The following is a 6,773-nucleotide window of genomic DNA, read 5'->3' as shown; positions in this document are numbered from 1 at the left end:
GTGGCTTTGGTTTCTGAGTATATATGCATTGCATTTTCCTCTTCAGCAGGACTGGAGAGAAGGAGGTTTGGAAATCTCGGGAAAAGGCCCTCTATATTTTCCGGTCACTTTTCATCCAGACACTCAGGGATCTAAGCTTTGGAGTGTGCTTTCACTTAATATGTGTAGGTCCATGACAAGTAGATTGGCTGAATCCAACTCCCCTATTCTGAATGTTAGCTCGTTCAGTCATTGAATATATAACTTGTATTGGTTGTATGGGGTTTTGTCCCGAAACTAGAGTCGCATCCTAGCTTAATTACCTAGAATATGCAAAATGTTTAGTTCGTGTTTAAATTTGTCCTTGTTTCACTCTCGTAGGCGAATCATTTGTGGTTTTGTGCTTGGGATGTATTCATCTCTCTGGTTAGGAAGTTATCAGGAGCCCATCCATAAACTTGAGGAAGTCCAAAGTATGATAACTCTGAAAAAGAAAAAAATTCTTCATTTTGTTACAGTAACTCTTGTACTCTCTATGGATGCATACACATTGTCTAACTAGTATTGCTTGTTATTCAGGTATTAGAGAAAGATCGGACTGTGCTTTTATTCCTTCCATTGGCATGTAAGCAACATGAATATTACATTTTCACTAAGTTTATCATCTGATTGTAATTTGCCAAAGAGCATACTTAATTCTTCCATTTTCCATGTAATTAGCATTTGTAGTTGTAGCGAACTAGTGACCCATTCCAGTGCTTTGCATGTTGATGCCAAGCTAGTATGCATGTATATCTATTCTTTGCAAACAACATGGATACTATCTTGGTATGGTGATAGATGCCAACCTACCATGCATGTGTGCTTTCACTCTTTTGGTGATTCCTGTCAACTTAATGTAGCTTGCTTTGCTTGTTTTCAGTGAAGCGGCTCTATCTAGATTCAAAGCATGAATCTGTCCACACCCTAGCATGCGTCGATGAGCCATGACACCCACACCTTGTAGTTGCTTGGTGTGGTGATGACCGAACCCACACCTTGTAGTGGCTTGGTGTGGTGATGACCGAACGTCACTTGAGGGATGGCAATGGCAGTGTCCTAACCTCCATGTCAGGCAACTACGGCTTGGCAGACTACCGCCTCCTTGACCACTACCACGTCTCCCCCTGTAGTTGCGGTGGTGGCCGCCTTGTCTTGGTTCTGGTGAGTTCCTTGTCTCCCCGTGCCTTGAGATGGTCCGGCCATTGACCCGTGGCTGATTGTGTTGCCGGCCATCGAGCCAATGATTTAGGGTTTGTTTAGTGATGATAGGTTGTTGAAATTGGTCTCAGTGTTGGGTGCTAGAATATAATCTATTTGTTGGGGTTTGGTACTTAATTAGGATCTTGCTACTGTCCAGGGTGTAGAATTTGATAAAAAAGGAACAAATATTTTTACCACACTTGCTCTAATGTTTGGTAATGGGCCATATCTAATATATTGATTATCATGCTTAGGCCCTAGTGGGATCCTACCATTTGAGCCGTGATAATTTTAGGGTGGGGTTTGGCTAGTTGGGTGGTCATCTGGTCATAATCTTTTTTTTATGATAGTTGTTGTATCAAATAGAATATTGTCTTTTATTTTGTTATATATAAACTATGTAGTAATCTCCCTTTGTGTTGCTTGCTCATCATCAATTGAACCATGCCCTTTTATCATTTATACATAACTTTTTCTTGCGAAGCTAAGTTGTTTGATGATCTACATTTCTAGAAGTACACACATAGTCAAACCATCTAACTGTAAGCTGCCAACAATGATATCAGAAAGCGTTTTAGTATGATTGGCACTTTAAAGATAAACTTGTACTTTATCTACTCCTTCCATTGGCATGTAACCAACAGGAATAATAGATTTTCACTAAGTCTATCATCTGACTATAACTTGCCAAAGAGCAGTAAGCTAGCTACCCGGTGCAGTGATTTGCATCAACATGCAAAAACTATTGTGCATGATTATCTGTTTACATGGATACTATGCATGACTTGTTCCTATAACTTTCTACTAACCACATTTTAGCAAACTAGGTACAGTGATTGATGCAAACCTAGCATGCATATGTGCTTACACATTTTTGGCGATTCTTTTAGTTAATTCAACATATGCTTTGCTTATTGTTTTCAGTAAGTGGCTCTATTTAGAGTCAATGTTGTAATCCCTGCCTGCCCCAGCTTGTGCCAACAAATTGTGGCCCTCACACCTTGATGTGGCATGCTGGGTGGTGACCGAACTGTCACCACCATGCACTTCTTGCGTTGGCACATGGTGTGGCTACAACCGTGGTGGTGGTGGTCGCCTTGTCCTTTGTTCTGGTGAGTTCCTGGTCTTCCATTTCTCCCTCTGCCCTGAGATTGTTTTCCAGACATCGAGCAAATGATCTTTGGTTTGGCATGTGGTCATGCTAGCTGTGATGGTCTCCCTCTATTCCTAAATATTTGTCTCTCTAGAGATTTCAACAAGATACTACATATAGAGCAAAATGAGTGAATCTACACTCTAAAATATGTCTATATACATTCGTATGTGGTAGTCCATTTGAAATCTCTAAAAAGACAAATATTTAGGAATAGAGGGAGTATTTAGGATCTTGGCATGCTATTTACTGCACTTGCTCTCGATATGAAAGGGTCGTCTTTTTCTTCTTTTGCTGATTAGTAAATCTCTGTTATGTTTCATTTCTGCACAATGCTAACCCCGGGCTTGTCGGACGGATCTCGGTACCTTGTGATGAAGGAAACCCCCAATGTTGTGTAGATCTACACTGCCGTTCAGTGTTGCAGTTCGCGACACTACGCGTGGATGTGTGACATGTGTCAGAGTAATGGATACATACATAACTTGTTTCCTATCCCCGCTCTTTGTTTTGGATCTTGTTTGATTGACGACAGTGATTAGAATCTTACACACGCTTCTGATAAACTAATGAGATACAAGGGAGCCATTGCAAATATCGAATTCCTCAATCCTTATCTTGGTCCCCTGTTTTGTTCTTCTTATTTTGTTGTTCAGTTGGTGCATGTGCTCTAGTTTCTAACATGATGGTGATGGTAAACACTTTCAGCAAACATGCCAGTTCTGCTTCTGACAATTCATGACTGAAAAACCTGCTATATAGACCCGAGCCATGATCTAGCATGGAATCATTATTATCAACCTTGTTTAGTTTTTTTATTTTGTGTTATCTTTTTTCTCGCCACCCTTCAACCATGTGAATGTACGACCCAACATTTGGAGGTGCAAATGGCTCAGGGATCCTGTTCACAGGATGAACTTACCCGGAGGTGCTGTATTCACATGACATTGGGCAGGCCTGAGGTTCTTCATGAGCATATGAATCTTTTGCTCTCCTCTTTGTTTTTGTCTCTGTCTTTAAGTCGCTATAAGTTTGTAGTGATGGTTACCCATTTTAACTATCCTCTTCAAGTTCCTCTAATTTACGAAAGTGGCTGAAATGTCGATGATATCCTTTCGATTTTACATATTTTTCTTGCCATGTTGCAGATTACATATATTTTCTACTATGGTCCAGATTACAGTTCTTTTTATTATGTGTTGCATCCTCTCCTCTTTGGTTCAAATGTTGTGTTGTCAGTGTCAAAAACAATTTGTGCACTACAGATGGTGTACTTGTATTGTAATAAGTGGTACTAAGAGCTCCTGTGAGCTTTCCTCAGTCCTATGATAATTGCTTTTGGAACTAGTTCTGTACTCGTGTAGTCTATTTTGTTTCGATTGCACCCGTGTCAGCGTGAAGTTTGCGTGATGTTGATCTGGCTGTTGTAGTATTTTGGTGGCAAGGTATGCCACCAGTTTGTTAAGATGGTGCTTACTGTCGTTGCGAACTTATGTAGAATGGATGTTCATGTTTGTTTTCTCTACTCTTTTTTGTTCTTCCTATTCTGTTGTTTAATTTGTGTCCGTGCTCTGGTCTGTGACATGACGGTGATGATAAACCCTTTTAGCAAACATGCCAGTTTTGCTTCTAAGAATTCAAGACTGGAAAACATGTTATAGATCTGAGCCATGAATACATGATCGTTATCATCAACCTTTTTTAGCTTTTGATTTTCGTAATGTTCTTTCTCGCCAAACTTCTACCATGTGAAGATAAGATTATGCGTTGCCTGACAACATTTGGAGGTGCGCAGATGGATCCATGATCCTATTTATAGGATCAACCTACATAGAGGCGTTGTATCCACATGACATTGATGGGCAAGTTTGAGTTTCTTCACGAGCACATGAATCTTTTGTTGTCTTTTTTGTCTTTGATCTCTGTTTTTCAATCGCCACAAGTTTGTAGTGATGGTTGTTGGGTTCAACTATCCTGTCGCAAGTTCCTCTGATTTGCGGCAGACTAAAAATCATGTTCTTGCCATCAGCTCTGTCTCATGTTCCTACGAGTTGGGAGTTGAATAACGACACGAGTTTACACCATGCCAGGGTATTAACTTCTGCATGATCATGTAATATTCTATTCTGCTTATCTTTTTATTAGAGATTTAAGAAATTGGTAGAGAAGTGGTGATTGTAATATAGGGAAGCAAGTTAGAATGCATTGAGTTCATTTTTTAGCACTATCTACAGTTTGAGGCATGCACTTGTTTTCTAATTTGCCAAGAGAGACATGGTTAGTTAAGAACTTAATTTAGGGTCAAAATATGTTACTACTTTGCACTTTGGTCTGTACTTCATAGTTGAGTGATGGCATCCTTATTTTTATGCTTCATTGGAATGATTTCTCAAAGGCTAGAGCTTGTTTGACATGGTGCGAATTGGGAAATAAATTTAATTTGGTTTGAGTTGTTGATTGTTTATGTAGAGGGGAGATTTAAATGCACATGTTATTAGATAATCTGGTGCTACTGTATGACAGAACATGTGTGCATTGTGTATTGAGGTGCTTTTGGGCAATGTTATTTTTTTTAACTGGAGAGAATAATTTTGGCTTTGTAGGACTGGAGAGAATAATTTTCTCTTCTTTGATCTTTGCTTTGTAGTACTGTACTATAGATTGTTTACCTTTTGGATTGGAAAAGTTATTATTAAGAGATCTTGTAATCTTTCCTGCATTCCGCTGATACATTGCTTTTGGAAAAAACTAATTTTGCCCTGCACTCTCTAATCCTTTTTGTTTTCCTCGGACCTGGAGCTCATTTGTGTGAGTGTGCAGTTTGCTTGATGGTGATCTGGCTGTGGTATTACTTTGGTGGCAAGCTATGCACCGGTTTATCAAGATTATGCTTATTACTTTCACAAACTTCTGTAGAATGGATGTGCATGTTGATATTCTCTCCTTTTTCCTTTTCTTTTTGAGCCAATTTGTGGAGCAAAGCTTCTTGTTGTAGCAGGTAGAATGTGTGATGTTTGAAATTGTTATTGACTTCATGCATGTGTTGTGTTTCAGAAGCACACGGCAGTGACAACGGTGACAATGATTGGACAATGGTGGATGTGTTGTTAAGCTACATGTCTGGCTAGTACGGCTCGATGGACTACCTCCTCCTCGGTCTCTTTCTTGGTTCTAGTGAGTCCCTAGTCTCCTCCCTCTTCCGTGGTGCCCTAAGATGGTCCGGCCATCAAGCCATGGCCAGATGTGGTTCCGGACATCGAGCCATGGCTAGATGTGCCTTGGTTGTGTGGTCATGTTGTTTGGTGGTGGTCTTCCGGCCACCACAATCATTTGATTGTGATGATCTCATTGTTCACATTGCTCCCTGTGCTGGAATGCTGGTTAGGCCCTTGCACTACTACTGTACATGCTATTTGTTGGTTTTTGATAGTTATTTATGATTGTAGCATGTCACCGTCTAGGGGTAGAATTTGATATAAAAGGAACATATCTTTTTTTACCTCACCTATTGTAGGGTTTGGTAATGGTTAGTGTCTAATTTGAGAGGATCAAAATGCTAGGTATTTTACTTGTTAATGGCTATCAAATCAAATAGAATGCTGGTAGGATGTTTTCATGATTGCCAAATGCTTAAAATCAGGAAAATGATTGTCGATTATATCGTTTGGATTTTTACATATATTTCTTTATATGTTGTAGATTACATACATTCAATGCCATGGTCCAGATTACAGTTTTTGGTTATGTGTTCCATCCTCTGCTCTTTTCCCCAAATGTTGTGTTGTGAGTGTCCGAAACATTCTTTGAACTGAAGAGAGTAAATTTCCTGGTGGTCTTTTATGATCTTTGCTTTGTAAGACTGCACTATGGATGATGTACTTTTTGGATTGGAAAAGGTGAAATTAAAAGTTGCTCTAAGCTTTCCTCCATTCCTATGATAATTGCTTTTCGAACTAGTTCTGCACTCGTGTAATCTTTTTTCTGTTTTCCTTGCACCTGCGACACTTTTGCGTGAGTGTGGAGTTTGATTGTTGATCTGGCTGTGGTAGTAATTTGGTGACAAGATATGCCAGCAATTTCTAAAGATGATACTTATTGTCGCCAACTAGTGTGTAGATTGGATGGGTGTTTTCTATCCTTTTGTATTTTCTCTTTGAGCTAAGTTGTGGAGCGAAGCACGTAGTTGTCATAGGTAGCATACTATTTTGTGGTGGTGGGTAGTATGAGCCAGCATTTGGTTTCATATGTTGAGAATTTCTAGTGTCTTATTGGATCCAGTCACTATATAACCTTTAGTTTGTGAAGTTGCTTTGGTTTCCGAGTATATATGCATTGCAGGAGGACTGAAGAGAAGGAGGTTTGGAAATCTTAGGAACATGCCTTGTTTATTTTCCGTTCA

The 6,773-nt window shown here is 39.5% G+C and overlaps 1 long non-coding RNA gene and 4 other non-coding genes across 6 annotated transcripts in view; all 5 read left to right on the top strand.

Annotated features, from left to right (window-relative positions):
- Nucleotides 1-92: 92 nt before the first annotated feature.
- Nucleotides 93-6,773, top strand: part of LOC123155445 (uncharacterized) — a 10,451-nt gene continuing 3,770 nt past the window's right edge. The window contains exons 1-5 of one of the 2 annotated variants that reach the window (XR_006477350.1): nt 93-452; nt 559-604; nt 902-1,182; nt 2,146-2,333; nt 5,429-6,747. This is a non-coding gene — a long non-coding RNA (uncharacterized lncRNA). Of the gene's footprint in view, nt 453-558; nt 605-901; nt 1,183-2,145; nt 2,334-5,428; nt 6,748-6,773 lie in introns of those variants that run through there. The other variant, XR_006477349.1, reaches the window with a different exon arrangement.
- Nucleotides 2,700-2,854, top strand: LOC123163471 (small nucleolar RNA snoR134). The gene has a single exon (XR_006481924.1). It is a non-coding gene; the product is annotated as a small nucleolar RNA snoR134 (small nucleolar RNA).
- On the top strand, nt 3,055-3,149 carry LOC123163344 (small nucleolar RNA Z223). Its single transcript, XR_006481861.1, has one exon. It is a non-coding gene; the product is annotated as a small nucleolar RNA Z223 (small nucleolar RNA).
- LOC123163357 (small nucleolar RNA Z278) lies at nt 3,225-3,338 on the top strand. Its single transcript, XR_006481872.1, has one exon. It is a non-coding gene; the product is annotated as a small nucleolar RNA Z278 (small nucleolar RNA).
- Nucleotides 3,956-4,048, top strand: LOC123163345 (small nucleolar RNA Z223). The gene has a single exon (XR_006481862.1). It is a non-coding gene; the product is annotated as a small nucleolar RNA Z223 (small nucleolar RNA).

This window comes from Triticum aestivum, chromosome 7B (genome assembly GCF_018294505.1).
Source record: "Triticum aestivum cultivar Chinese Spring chromosome 7B, IWGSC CS RefSeq v2.1, whole genome shotgun sequence".
Lineage (NCBI taxonomy): Eukaryota > Viridiplantae > Streptophyta > Magnoliopsida > Poales > Poaceae > Triticum > Triticum aestivum.
This window is presented reverse-complemented; position numbering and strand designations above follow the sequence as displayed.